Below are 14995 nucleotides of genomic sequence, written 5' to 3'. Positions count from 1 at the left end.
ACCACCATCAACTCTTACCAGCTCTTACTATTCTGACATGTCTTTTTGTTTCTACCCCTCACTTTCATCTCCTCTCTTTCATTTCATTCTCTCTCTTTTTTTTTTTTTAAACTTTAAAAAATTGTATTAGTTTTGCCAAATATCAAAATGAATCTGCCACAGGTACAGCAAAAGTAATGCTATTAGAAAAAGTTGAACCTTTTCAATACATACTCAAAATCCTGGATCATTTCAGTCTTAGTTTTGTCCCTTCTATATGAAAGGGACATGTCATGTCATTCAACTCTTTATCTCTTTATTCAAACATCACCTACTGTGCCATCCACATTTAAATTCAGGGAAAAAAAAATCTCCCAACTATCTGGATTCTTGTTACCCAAATCTATCTTTTATAACACTTATCATATTCCAATACACGGTTTGCATTCTATGTTCTGGCATCCAAATACCCTTGCATAATTAATTCTCCTAACTCTTTTTTTTAAGATAAATTTATTTATTTTAATTGGAGGCTAATTACTTTACAATATTGTATTGGTTTGGCCATATATCAACATTAATCCGCCTTGGGTGTACACATATTCCCCATTCTGAATCCCCCTCCCACCTCCCTCCCTATACTATCCCTCTGGGTCATCCCAGTGCACCAGCCCCAAGCATCCTGAATCATGCATCGAACCTGGACTGGTGATTTGTTTCACATATGATATCATACATGTTTCAGTGCTATTCTCCCAAATCATCTCACCCTCTCCCTCTCCCACAGAGTCCAAAAGACTGTTCTATACATCTGTGTCTCTTTTGCTGTCTCGCATACAGGGTTATCATTACCATCTTTCTAAATTCCATATATATGTGTTAGTATACTGTATTGGTGTTTTTCTTTCTGGCTTACTTCACTCTGTATAATAGGCTCCAGTTTCATCCACCTCATTAGAACTGATTCAAATGTATTCTTTTTAATGGCTGAGTAATACTCCATTGTGTAGAAGTACCACAGCTTTCTTATCCATTCATCTGCCGATGGACATCTAGGTTGTTTCCATGTCCTGGCTATTATAAACAGTGCTGCGATGAACATTGGGGTACACGTGTATCTTTCAATTCTGGTTCTCTTGGTGTGTATGCCCAGAAGTGGGATTTCTGGGTCGTATGGCAGTTCTATTTCCAGTTTTTAAAGGAATCTCCACACTGTTCTCCATAGTGGCTGTACTAGTTTGCATTCCCACCAACAGTGTAAGACGGTTCCCTTTTCTCCACACCCTCTCCAGAACTTATTGCCTGTAGACTTTTGGATAGCAGCCATTCTGACTGGAGTGAAATGGTACCTAATTGTGGTTATGATTTGCATTTCTCTGATAATGAGTGATGTTGAGCATCTTTTCATGTGTTTGTTAGCCATCTGAATGTCTTCTTTGGAGAAATGTCTGTTTAGTTTTTTGGCCCATTTTTTGATTGGATCGTTTATTTTTCTGGAATTGAGCTGCAGGTGTTGCTTGTATATTTTTGAGATTAATTCTTTGTCAGTTGCTTCATTTGCTATTATTTTCTCCCATTCTGAGGGCTGTCTTTTCACCTTGCTTATAGTTTGCTTTGTTGTGCAGAAACTTTTAATTTTAATTAGGTCCCATTTGTTTATTTTTGCTTTTATTTCCAATATTCTGGGAGGTGGGTCATAGAGGATCCTGCTGTGATTTATGTCAGAGAGTGTTTTGCCTATTTTCTCCTCTAGGAGTTTTATTGTTTCTGGTCTTACATTTAGGTCTTTAATCCATTTTGAGTTTATTTTTGTGTATGGTGTTAGAAAGTGTTCTAGTTTCATTCTTTTACAAGTGGTTGACCAGTTTTCCCAGCACCACTTGTTAAAGAGATTGTCTTTTCTCCATTGTATATTCTTGCCTCCTTTGTCAAAGATAAGGTGTCCATAGGTGCATGGATTTATCTCTGGGCTTTCTATTTTGTTCCATTGATCTATATTTCTGTCTTTGTGCTAGCACCATACTGTTTTGATGACTGTGGCTTTGTAGTAGAGCCTGAAGTCAGGCAGGTTGATTCCTCAGTTTTTTGTATTTCCATACAAATTGTGAAATTATTTGTTCTAGCTCTTTGAAAAATATTGTTGCTAGCTTGATAGGGATTGCATTGAATCTACAGATTGCTTTGGGTAGTATACTCATTTTTACTATATTGATTCTTTCGATCCATGAACACAGTATGTTGCTCCATCTATTAGTGCCCTTTTGACTCCTTTCACCAGTGTTTTATAGTTTTCTATATATAGGTCTTTTGTTTCTTTAGGTAGATATATTCCTAAGTATTTTATTCTTTTCATTGCAATGGTGAATGGAATTGTTTCCTTAATTTCTCTTTCTATTCTTCAATATCCACAAATCAATGTAATACACCACATTAACAATTTGAAAAATAAAAGCATATGATTATCTCAACAGATTCAGAGAAAGCCTTTGACAAAATTTGACATCCATTTATGATAAAAACTCTCCAGAAAGCAGGAATAGAAGGAACATACCTCAACATAATAAAAGCTATATATGACAAACCCACAGCAAACATTATCCTCAATGGTGAAAAATTGAAAGCATTTCCCCTAAAGTCAGGAACAAGACAAGGGTGCCCACTTTCACCACTACTATTCAACATAGTTTTGGAAGTTTTGGCCACAGCAATCAGAGCAGAAAAGAAATAAAAGGAATCCAAACTGAAAAAGAAGAAGTAAAACTCTCACTGTTTGCAGATGACATGATCCTCTACATAGAACACCCTAAAGACTCCACCAGAAAATTACTAGAGCTAATCAATGAATACAGTAAAGTTGCAGGATAGAAAATCAACACACAGAAATCCCTTGCATTCTTTCTCCTAACTCTTGAAGCTTGCACTGTCAATAGTGCTCTAAAGACTTCCTCTTCAGGAACTGTCTCTAGCTAAAGAAAATAGTCTTGCCCAAGATCATTATTTCTCCCAGGAGGCAACCCACATTCCAAGGTTGGTTATGAATAGAGGGAGATAATAAAAGCTTTGACACTTCCCTCAATGTTAATTCCATACTGCAATTCAACTACTCCTTTGTCCAATCCTACCCCTTCCTTCCTCCACAGGTGCTGATCCCAAGGGAACAACTAAATAAATTTCTACAGATGATTTTTTTTTTTTATATTAGGGCCTATTCACCAGAGAACTGAAACTAACATATTTACTATATAATTCATGTGTCTAATATGCTTAATGTTTATGCATTGTGTGTGCATGCAGGCTAGGTTGTTTCAGTTGTATCCAACATTTTGGGACCCTATAAACTGTTGCCCACCAGGCACCTCTATACATGGGATTCTCCAGGCAAGAATATAGAGGGGGTTGCTATGCCTTACTCCAGGGGATCTTCCTGACCCAGAGATTGAAGCTGCATCTCTTATATCTACTGCATTGGAAGGTGGTTCTTTACCACTAGCACCATCTGAGAAGCCCTGTTTATGCATCATCATCCCCCAAAAATATGCTCCCTAAGGACAAGATGTTACACTCCCAAATATCAGAGAAAATAGTAAGTAGATGCTCAATCAACAGCTATCAATATGAGTTTAATGAAAGTGCTCAAAATATGAGCTGATTTGAAGAGTGAACAAATCTGCCACAAGGATGAAAGGATACAAGTGTTCAAAACAGAATGGCTTGTATATAGCATTTACTGAATATTCACGTCTTTTTGCAATCTCATTTGTTTGTGTTCAAAATATAAGGATCAGTAGTATGGGCAGGCAGGTCTCAAACTTGATTGATTATTTGGGTGCAAGGATACTTCATTTCCTTGTAAAGAACTTTTGCATTAGGAGTGTGTATATTTACATGTTAGAGTCTCTTTGCCACTTGAAGATATTTTTCTTCTACTTTATATCTCTCCTTTCTCATATAGATCTTGCTGCTCTCATAGCTTCTTTACCCACTAACTCAGGTACATTCACAGCTTGAGTGGTTCATTTCCTTTATGATCTACCTCTGTACACATGCATGTGCATCCGCTGCTTCAGTCGTGTCGGACTCTTTGCAACTCTATGAACTGTACCTGCCAAGCTCCTCTGTCCATGTGATTCTCCAGGCAAGAATACTGGAGTGGGTTTCCAAACCCTCCTCCAGCAGATCTTCCCAACCCAGGGATTGAATCTGCATCTCTTATGTCTCCTGCATTGGCTGGTGGGTTCTTTACCACTAGTGCCACCTGACAAAGGGCACACATTCATACTTTCAGATATAGAATTCACTATAACCAGATCATCTCCTAATTTCCCAATTACTTAGGCTTTTTGAGAAAAAAAGAGGAGAGTGAAAAAGTTGGCTTAAAGCTCAACATTCAGAAAACGAAGATCATGGCATCTGGTGCCATCACTTCGTGGCAAATAGATGGGGAAACAGGGGAAACAGTGGAAACAGTGTCAGACTTTTATCTTTTGGGGCTCCAAAATCACTGCAGATGGTGATTGCAGCCATGGAATTAAAAGACGCTTACTCCTTGGAAGGAAAGTTATGACCAACCAAGATAGCATATTCAAAAGCAGAGACATTAATTTGCCAACAAAGGTCTGTCTAGTCAAGGCTACGGTTTTTCCAATAGTCATGTATGGATGTGAGAGTTGGACTGTGAAGAAAGCTGAGTGCTGAAGAATTGATGCTTTTGAACTGTGGTGTTGGAGAAGACTCTTGAGAGTCCCTTGGACTGCAAGGAGATCCAACCAGTCCATTCTCAAGGAGATCAGTCCTGGGATTTCTTTGGAAGGAATGATGCTAAAGCTGAAACTCCAATACTTTGGCCACCTCATGCGACGATCTGACTCATTGGAAAAGACTCTGATGCTGGGAGGGATTGGGGGCAGGAGGAGAAGGGGATGACAGAGGATGAGATGGCTGGATGGTATCACTGACTCTATGGACCTGAGTCTGAGTGAACTCCGGGAGTTGGTGATGGACAGGGAGGCCTGGCGTGCTGCAGTTCATGGGGTCACAAAGAGTCGGACAAGACTGAGCGACTGAACTGAATATTCATTTCTAGCTTTTTTTATATTTTATCAAGCATTTTATGGATTGATTGCTTTGAGTTAGGTGCTTAACTGAATCCAATCAACTGAAGTCAAATGGGGCAAGGTCAGTTTACAAATTTGACTATCTAAGGCTATTTACGAGGTCAGAGCTTTGGAAAACGGAGGGTCCCTACAAAGAGATAGCAAGTATAGCAGTTTGGCAAGTAAAATGTATAATAACACCTTTGTTTCAAAAGACTCTCCAGTGCAACACCATCATCTATATTCTTTGAAAGACAACCAACACAGGAAATATTCTGCTTTACTTTAGTTTATTTTTCCCTGTAACTTAACAAAACTGTGATTTTATTTGACATAGTCAACTACTCTACAATGAATGAGGGAATAATCATTTTAGGCACATGTAAGACCCATTTTTGACTCATCAATGAGAAATATAAAATCCCTCTTGGGATGAGTTCAAAGTTATTGGCAGGTAAACTCAAACACAAAACATTCTTCACTTATAAAATATCCTCATGTTCAAGTTTGGCAGCCACATAGACTAAGTTTAAATTCTCAAATGCTGAATTCCAAAAACATCTATTCTTTTAGTCGGTTTTTTTATTGTGGAGTCAGCTTATATGAGTGTCAGCCAAATAGAGTGCATGTCTAGAAAAGATCTTTTTTTTTTTTTTTTGTCAATAGGCCAGTGAGATGAGTTCTGCAGAGATGCTTGGAAACTTTCCATAGCAAGAAAGTATATGTTATATTTTAGTGTAAGTATTTGTAATATGCACCCATGCTCAGAGAGTCAAGCTAAATGTACACTTATAAAATAAGTAAATAAAATAACCCAATGCATGACTTTCAGAAAGCACATTGTTTTTTAAGCTAATGCTCTTTCAGAGATGTAGTTCTTATGACTGAAGGAAATGAAGCGAGTGAACTTAGAGAATAATGTAGAGCATCCCTTATTGAGATAACATTTTAGATTCTTGTTTTGTTTAAAGAATCAGTTAGTATTGAATTGACATTTAGACTTTTATTTTTATCACCTGACCTGATATATAGAAGGTTCTTTATAATAATGACAGGAATGTTTAAGTGCCTACTTCTGAGATCCTTATGACCAAGATCCACTGTTGTCTGGAAGAAAGGAACAGTTTCATTTTATTACTAAATTTAGATTCCAACAGCTTCCTATATGGTCTAAATTCACAAATGTGCAATTTCACATACAAGAATGCGTGAGGTGTTTCTTAAAAAATAAATATTCTTTGGTCTTGATATAAGTTTTCACTTTATTATTGATGGTTTTGTTTTGATCCCCATTCACTTTGTCTGAAGCAAATGTAGTAACAGATTCTAAGCACATACAAGTATTCTATAGTCCTCTTTTGAAGGAAGTGAAGAAAAGAGTATTCTCCACCCAGAACTTCTGAGACAGATCAGGAACATAAAGGGAGTAACTGAGTTCCATATTCTCAAACAATAAGGCAGTGGATACCACTGGCTTCCTTGTTTCCTTGCATAGACCAAAGATGTCATCATGACAACCCCTGACTAAACTGTCAACTTCTTGAGAACAAAGACTCAACTTGTCTTGTTAATTTCTGCATCCCCAACTTTTAGCATAGTGCTCAGACAATAAAAACAAAAGAAACACTGGTTGAACATGTGGATTAAATTATAATTTACAGCTGTATCCTTTATCAATTCCTATCATGAACATTGGGCCCACATAGAACATTAAGAATTTAAAAGATTTATCATGATCTCTGGAAAGATCCTAAAATTTTTTCTTCTGTATACTTTTTGCATTGTTTATTAGGAATAATTCATGTAAACATTCTATAATTTAGACATATTTCTTTGTCCAAACTATTAATTCATGTAAGAATCAATATATACTCTCTTTATAAGCTTAGTAATTTACTCACTCACTGAGAATTCATCTAACGAATATCTTTACTAAATTAACACAACTTTTGTTTATAAGCTCTGAGCCAGATATTGTTCTGAGGCACTGAGGTTCAGTTCAGTTCAGTCGCTCAGTCATGTCCGACTCTTTGTGACCCCATGAACTGCAGCACTCCCTGTCCATCATCAATTCCTGGAGTTTACTCAAACTCATGTACATTGAGTCAGCGATGCCATCCAGCCATCTCAACCTTCTCCTGCCTTCAATCTCTCCCAACATCAGGGACTTTTCCAATGGGTCAGTTCTTCACATGAGGTGGCCAAAGTACTGGAGTTTCAGCTTTAGCATCAGTCCTTCCAATGAATATTCAGGACTAATTTCCTTGAAAATGGACTGGTTGAATCTCCTTGCAGTCCAAGGGACTCTCAAGAGTCTTCTCCAACACCACAGTTCAAAAGCATCAATTCTTCAGCACTCAGCTTTCTTCACAGTCCAACTCTCACATCCATACATGACTACTGGAAAAACCATAGCCTTGACTAGATGGACCTTTGTTGGCAAAGTAATGTCTCTGCTTTTGAATATGCTACCTTGGTTGGTCATAACTTTCCTTCCAAGGAGTAAGTGTCTTTTAATTTCATGGCTGCAATCACCATCTGCCTTGATATAACATTATTCATATTAACTGTAATATTTTTAAAAATTATAAAATTTGCATGAACGAAATATGAACTCAGTATAGCAAGTAATGCATTATTTAGCAAAATGCATTAGTTTTGAAGCAAAAAAGAAGGGATGTTACTTTAAAAATGAAATTATCCTTTTTAAAATAAGGTAAAAAATACTTTGGCTGTCTACTTAAACTTATATCATTTAATAGGGAGTTATATTCTACTCGGTGTTCATTTCTGTATAAATGAAAATAATTCAAATATTATTTGCATAATGTTTAAAAATATTAAAAATAGTTCTAAAATAAAATACTACAAAGCCTAGGGATATAATGTATTTGGATCAGTTTGAATTTGATAATAATTTTCTCATTAAATGAAATTAAATATTTTGTGGATGAGAACATCCTGTGAAGATTTACATGTATATCTCCCTCAATACCATGCCTTAGACAGCACTGAAGTAGTCCTATAATGAATTGCTAAAGTAAAATAACTTTAGCAAAATTAACATAATATCAAAAGTCTGATGAAAATATACAAATAGAACCCAAAGCCCGAGCACAAAAATACATAAAGGAAACATTTATAGAACTGAAGGGAGAAATAGAAAATACAACAATAGTAGGAGACTTCAGTGCTTCACTTTAAATAATGGATATATCATCCAAATAGAAATTCAATAATAAAATATGGAACTGACACATTTAAACAGATAGACTTTATGAATATTTACAGAACATTCCAACCAATAGCAGCAGAATACACATTCTTCACAAGAACCCATGGAACATTCATCAAGGAAGATCATATGTTAGATTGCAAAGCAAGTCTTAGCAAATTTAAGAAGAAGGAAATCACATCAAGCATCTTTTCCAATCACAACGGTATCAAATTAGAAATGAATCACAGGGAGAGAATGGAAATATCACACACTCATGGAGATTAAACAACATGCTATTGAGCAACCAATTTTTTTAAATAAAATAGACAAACTTTTAACTACGGTAACCAAGAAAAAAAGGAAATTTCAAGTAATCAAAAATACAAATGAAAGAAGAGAACTTGATACCATACAAATACAAAGAATGAATCAAAAGATACTACTATGAAAAATCATATAGTAGCAAACTGGACAACCTTGAAGAAACTGATAAATTTTTAGAAACATACAACCTACCAAGACTGAGTCATAAAAAACTGAAAATCTAAACACATACATTACTAGTAAGAGTACTGAATCAGTTATCAAAAACAAACAAAAAAAAAAGTATTTTACAAGCAAATAAACAAAACACTGGGTCCAGATGGCTTCATTGGTGAATTCTAACGCACATTTAAAGAAAAATTAATACCAACACTTCTGAAATTCTTCCAAAAAATAGAAGAGTCAAGAACTCTTCCAAAATCATTTTATAAAGCCAGTGTTACCCTAAAACCAAAACTAGTCAAGGGCACTAAAAAGAAAATAAAATTACAGGCCAATATATCTGATGAACATAGGCACAAAAATCCTCAACAAAACATTAGCACTCCAAATTCAACAGTACATTAAAAGGATTATGCATCATGATCAAGTGGAATTTACTTCAAGGATGCAAGGCTGTTTCAGCATCTGCAAGATTAATTTGATATACCATGCTAACAGAATGAAAGATAAATTCATATGATCACCATATGCAGAAAAAGCATTTGATAAAATTCAATATAATTTTGTGATAAAAAAATCTCTCAACCAATTTAATAAACATAGAATGTACCTCAGCATAATAAAGGCGATGTATAATTATCTCACAGCACAGATTTGAATGTTCCTACCACAAGTAAGAAATGCAATGGATGGCTATGATTCAGGTGTTAGATAAATCTCTGGGGCAATCATTTGTCATACATTCATTGATCAAATCAACACTTTGCACAATTAAACTTACACAATGTTATGTCAATATATTTCAATAAAGCTAGAAAACAGTAAATACTGATAATATGAAAATAATTTTTACAAATAAAATATTAATTTAAAAAACAATGTAACTACCTTTAACTAAGAATCATAAAATGTGTATTGATATTGACAAAAGCATCAGAGCAATAATTCTACCATTGACAGATAGTGGTGTTGACTGCATGTTTATCTTCATTTTAGATTTATGAGTAATGATATTTAAAGACAGGTTTTCTTAAGTGAACTTATGCAAAAAATTAGATGTACATTCAAGAAAATACTTGGAAATAAATTTGCCAAGCATTACCATTCTAGTAAGAATGAAGAGATTACTTTCTCTTGTGTTGATAAGAAAGAAAAGTGCAGTCACTCAGTCGTGTCTGACTCTTTACGACCCCGTGGACTGTAGCCCACCAGGCTCCTCTGTTCATGGGATTTTCCAGGCAAGAATAGTGGAGTAGGTAGTCATTTTTTTCTCCAGGGGATCTTCCTGACCCAGGGATAGAACCTGGGTCTCCCACAATGCAGGCAGACTCTTTACCGTCTGAGCTACCAGGGAAGCCTTGTATTAATAAATTTGTTAAAAAGAATATGTAGCAAATTTGGCCTTATATTTGAGGCCAAAAATGAGAATATTAGCAAAATATATAACCACAGAATTAAAATTCTGAAGTGACTTATCCACATTCATCTTATAAAAAATGGTAAATTAACTATAGTGTTGCTTTAGTAAGTACTCATCTGACCGCTAAACAAAATCTTCCCTTAAAAACCAGTGCACCACTTATTCTTTGCTTTTATAGTGTGGTGCGAACAACAGAAAATTCTACATCCGAGAGATCATTTCATGATTTAGATCTTTATGTGGTCTGGAAACTGGGAGAGTTATCAGCATTTTCATGGCACTCAATGCATGCCAAGCACTGTTCTGAATCCACTGTTGTCCTTCATTCACTAAGTTGTGTTCAATTGTGACCCCATAGACTGCAGCATTCCAGGCTTCCCTGTCCCTCACTATCACCCAGAGTTTGCTCAAGATCATGTCCATGGAATCGGTGATACTATACAACCATTTTATCCTCTGTTACCCTCTTCTCTTTATATGGTCAATCTTTCCCAGAATCAGAGTCTTTTTCAATGAGTTGGCTATTCGCATCAGGTTCAATTTTACCACAATTTTACCATCTTTGAGCTTCCCTGTTAGCTCAGAGGGTAAAGAATCTGCCTCTGAGGCAGGAGACCTGGTTCAATTCCTGAGTCAGGAAGATACCTTGGACAAGGAAATGACAACTTCCCTCCAGTATTCTCGCCTGGGAAATCCCTAGTGGAGCCTGGTGGGCTACAGTCCATGGGGTCACAAAGAGCCAGACATAACTGAGCCATTTTTCAGTTTTCAGACTCCCAGTTTCACCCTAATTTTACAGTGATGAAGATGCTGTTATTTCCCCTATAAATTTGAGAATTCTGAGGCCCAGAGGGACTAAATAAACTCCCTAAAGTCATATAGGTTTCCCTGGTGGCTCAGAGGGTAAACAGCCTGCCTACAGTACGGGAGATTTGGGTTTGATCCCTGGGTCGGGAAGATCCTCTGGAGAAATAAATGGAACCCACTCAAGTATTTTTGCCTGGAAAATCCCATGGACGGAGGAGCCTGGCAGGCTATAGTTCATGGGGTCGCAAAGAGTCAGACATGACTGAGTAACTTTACTTTGCCTCATACAGCATGGAAGACATGGAGCTAGCACTTGAACCCAGAAATGAGGTTTAGGGTTGATCCTCTTAATTACTACCCCACACCAACACAGCAGCTGCCTTACAGACATCAATGAGATGGCAGAGTATTATTAACCTTTGATGTCAGTATGAGGTGTTAGTTATGAAGCTATTTTATTATATGCAATTATCAACATATGAGAAGATGTCTCTACCATCCTATTTTTAAGCTAAGGGGAGATAACTGATTTGTTCCTAGATTTAACGAAGTGGGTCTTAACTGGCATGGAAACGACTGTCAAAAGGGATTGTTTTCCTATTTGTATTCCTTAAAAACACTTATTACAAAAAAAATATCTTACACATCAAGACATTCAAAATCATTGAAATATGTTGAAATCAGACAGAATACTGAGATCAAATCCTTTAAACTATAAAATAACAGCTAAGCACATTTTGTGGAAGATAATGCACAACTGATCAAAGCTATTGTTCATTTAAATCTTATAAATTTATGTATATGTAATATAATTCACACCTTTAATCTATATTTTCAAAAATTATATTTTGGCCCCTTTGTCAACAGTTACTTGAACTATCAGTTTTTATGAGAATTTTTCCTTTATGGATTTTTCCTGAGATATCTTGAGTCAATTTATAAATATTATAGGTCAATTTTTTCATAAAATATTTATTGAATTACATCAAAAGGAAATATTACTCTGAGTACCATGATATTAAAAAAAATCCCTGCCCAACAAACACCAAAAAGAAAAAGAAACTGGAAGCCACAATATTTACCATTTTTATGTTTTTAAATTTTAGAATAACTTAAGTACTTGTCTTACTAATGATAATGAACTTTTTATGGTTTGCATATCAGAAATTAGCTGTGATATTGGCAGACTGTGAGCAGGCCTTCATGGAGTAGGAACAAATTCTTTGCAGTATCTCCATTTGCTTTTTATGTTAAGTTATAGAAAACCCAAAGAACCACACCCCAAATGTGAAACATAAAGAAGAAATATTTTTACTGAGCAAGAGTTAGTCACTCAGTTGTGTCTGGCTCTTTGCAACCCCATGGACTGTAGCCTGCCAGGCCACAGTGGGCATTGACAAATACCGCATCTTGCTGGTAAGCAATCTAACCTCAAATTTTAACAACTTGTCTAATATTTTATTTAGCTGAAAAATCATCCGGGTCATTGCTTTAGATAACTTTCCAATAATGCAAATGCGTTCATTATTTGTGACTCCCAGACGCTGTTTTGGTGTCACCTTCTGGTTGTTGTCCTTGTGCAGTCACTCAGTCTTGTCCTGCTCTGTTGTTGTTCGGTGGCTCAGTTGTGTCCCACTCTTTGTGACACCATGGACTGCAGCAAACCAGGTTTCCCTGTCCTTCACTATCTCCTAGAGTTTGCTCAAAGTCATGTCCATTGAATTGGTGATAACATCCAACCATCTTATCCTCCATCATCCCCTTCTGCTGCCTTCATTTTTCCCAGCATCAGTATCTTTTTCAATCAGTCAGTTATTTGCCTCAGGTGGCCAAAGTATTGAAGCTTAGCATAAGTCTTTCCAACGAATACTCAGGGTTGATTTCCTTTAGGATTGACTGGTTTGATCTCCTTGCAGTTCAAGGGACTCTCAAGAGTCTTCTCTAGCACCACAGTTCAAAAGTATCAATTTTTCAGCACTCAGCCTTCCTTATGGTCCAATTCTCACATCCATACATGACTACTGGAAAAACCTGTGACTATTCAGACGTTTGTTGCAAAGTGATATCTCTGCTTTTTAATATGCTCTCCAGGTTTGTCATATCTTTTCTTCCAAGGATCAAGCATCTTTTAATTTCATGGTTGCAGTCACTGTCTGCAGTGATCTGGAGCCAAAGAAAATAAATTCTATGTCCAACCACTAATGTTGAAGAAGATGAATTTGAACGGATCTATGAAGAGCTACAAGACCCTCTAGAAAACACCGAGAAAAGATGTCCTTTTCATGAGATGGGACTGGAATGCAAAAGTAGGAAGTCAAGTGATACCTGGAGCAACAGGCAAGTTTGGCCTTCAAGTAGAAAATGAATCATGGCAAAAGGTAACAGAGTTATATCAAGAGAATGCACTGGAGATAGAAAACATCCTGTTTCAACAACCCGAGAGACCATTCAATAAATGGACATCAACAGGTGGCTAGTACTGAAATCAGATTGATTATATTCATTGCGGCCAAAGATGGAGAAGCTCCATACAGTCAGCAAAAACAAGACTGGGAGCCGACTGTGGCTCAAATCATGAACTCCTTATGATTCAAAATTCAGACTTAAATTGAAGAAAGTAGGGGAAACCACTAGGCCATTCAGGTATGACCTAAATCAAATCTCTTGTGATTATGTAGTGAAGGTGACAAATAGATTCAAGGGATTAGATTTGATAGACACAGTGCCTGAAGAACTATGGATGGAAGTTTGTAACATAATACAGGAGGTGGTGATCAAAACCATCCCCCAGAAAAAGAAATGTGAAAAAAGGCAAAATGGTTGTCTGAGGAGGAATTTACAAATAGCTGAGAAAAGAAGAGAAATGAAAGGCAAAGGAGAAAAAGAAAGATATATACCCATCTGAATGCAGAGTTCCAAAGGATAGCAAGAAGAGATAAGAAAACCTTCTTAAGTAAACAGTGCAAAAAAATAGAAGAAAGCAATATAATGGCAAAGACTAGATATTTCTTTAAACAAATTCGAGATAACAATGAACTATTTCATGCAAAGACAGGCCACCCTCTAGATGAGACACTAAATTTCCCTCTCTCTAGTAGACCTAGACATTCTGCCTCCTAAATATCTTTAGTTATAAATGTATCATGTTGATGTATGGCAAAACCAATACAATCAGTTCAGTTCAGTCACTCAGTCACGTCCAACTCTTTGCGACCCCATGAATCGCAGCACGCTAGGCCTCCCTGTCCATCATCAACTCCCAGAGTTCACTCAGACTCACGTCCATTGAGTCGGTGATGCCATCCAGCCATCTCATTCTCTGTCGTCCCCTTCTCCTCCTGCCCCCAATCCCTCCCGGCATCAGAGTCTTTTCCAATGAGGCAACTCTTCGCATGAGGTGGCCAAAGTACTGGAGTTTCAGCTTCAGCATCATTCCCTCCAAAGAAATCCCAGGGCTGATCTCCTTCACAATGGACTGGTTAGGGTTAGGGTCCCTTGCAGTCCAAGGGACTCCCAAGAGTCTTCTCCAACACCACAGTTCAAAAGCATCAATTCTTCAGTGCTCAGCCTTCTTCACAGTCCAACTCTCACATCCATATATGACCACTGGAAAAACCATAGCCTTGACTAGATGGACCTTTGTTGGCAAAGTAATGTCTCTGCTTTTGAATATGCTATCTAGGTTGGTCATAACTTTCCTTCCAAGGAGTAAGTGTCTTTTAATTTCATGGCTGCAATCACCATCTGTGGTGATTTTGGAGCCCAAAAAGATGAAAGTCTGACACTGTTTCCACTGTTTCCCCATCTATTTCCCATGAAGTAATGGGACCAGATGCCATGATCTTTGTTTTCTGAATGTTGAGCTTTAAGCCAACTTTTTCACTCTTGTCTTTCACTTTCATCAAGAGGCTTTTTAGTTCCTCTTCACTTTCTGCCAATACAATATTGTAAAGTAATTAACCTCCAATTAAAATAAATAAATTTATATTTTAA

The sequence above is a fragment of the Bos taurus genome, chromosome 20 (genome assembly GCF_002263795.3).
Source record: "Bos taurus isolate L1 Dominette 01449 registration number 42190680 breed Hereford chromosome 20, ARS-UCD2.0, whole genome shotgun sequence".
NCBI classification, from domain to species: domain Eukaryota; kingdom Metazoa; phylum Chordata; class Mammalia; order Artiodactyla; family Bovidae; genus Bos; species Bos taurus.
This window is presented reverse-complemented; position numbering follows the sequence as displayed.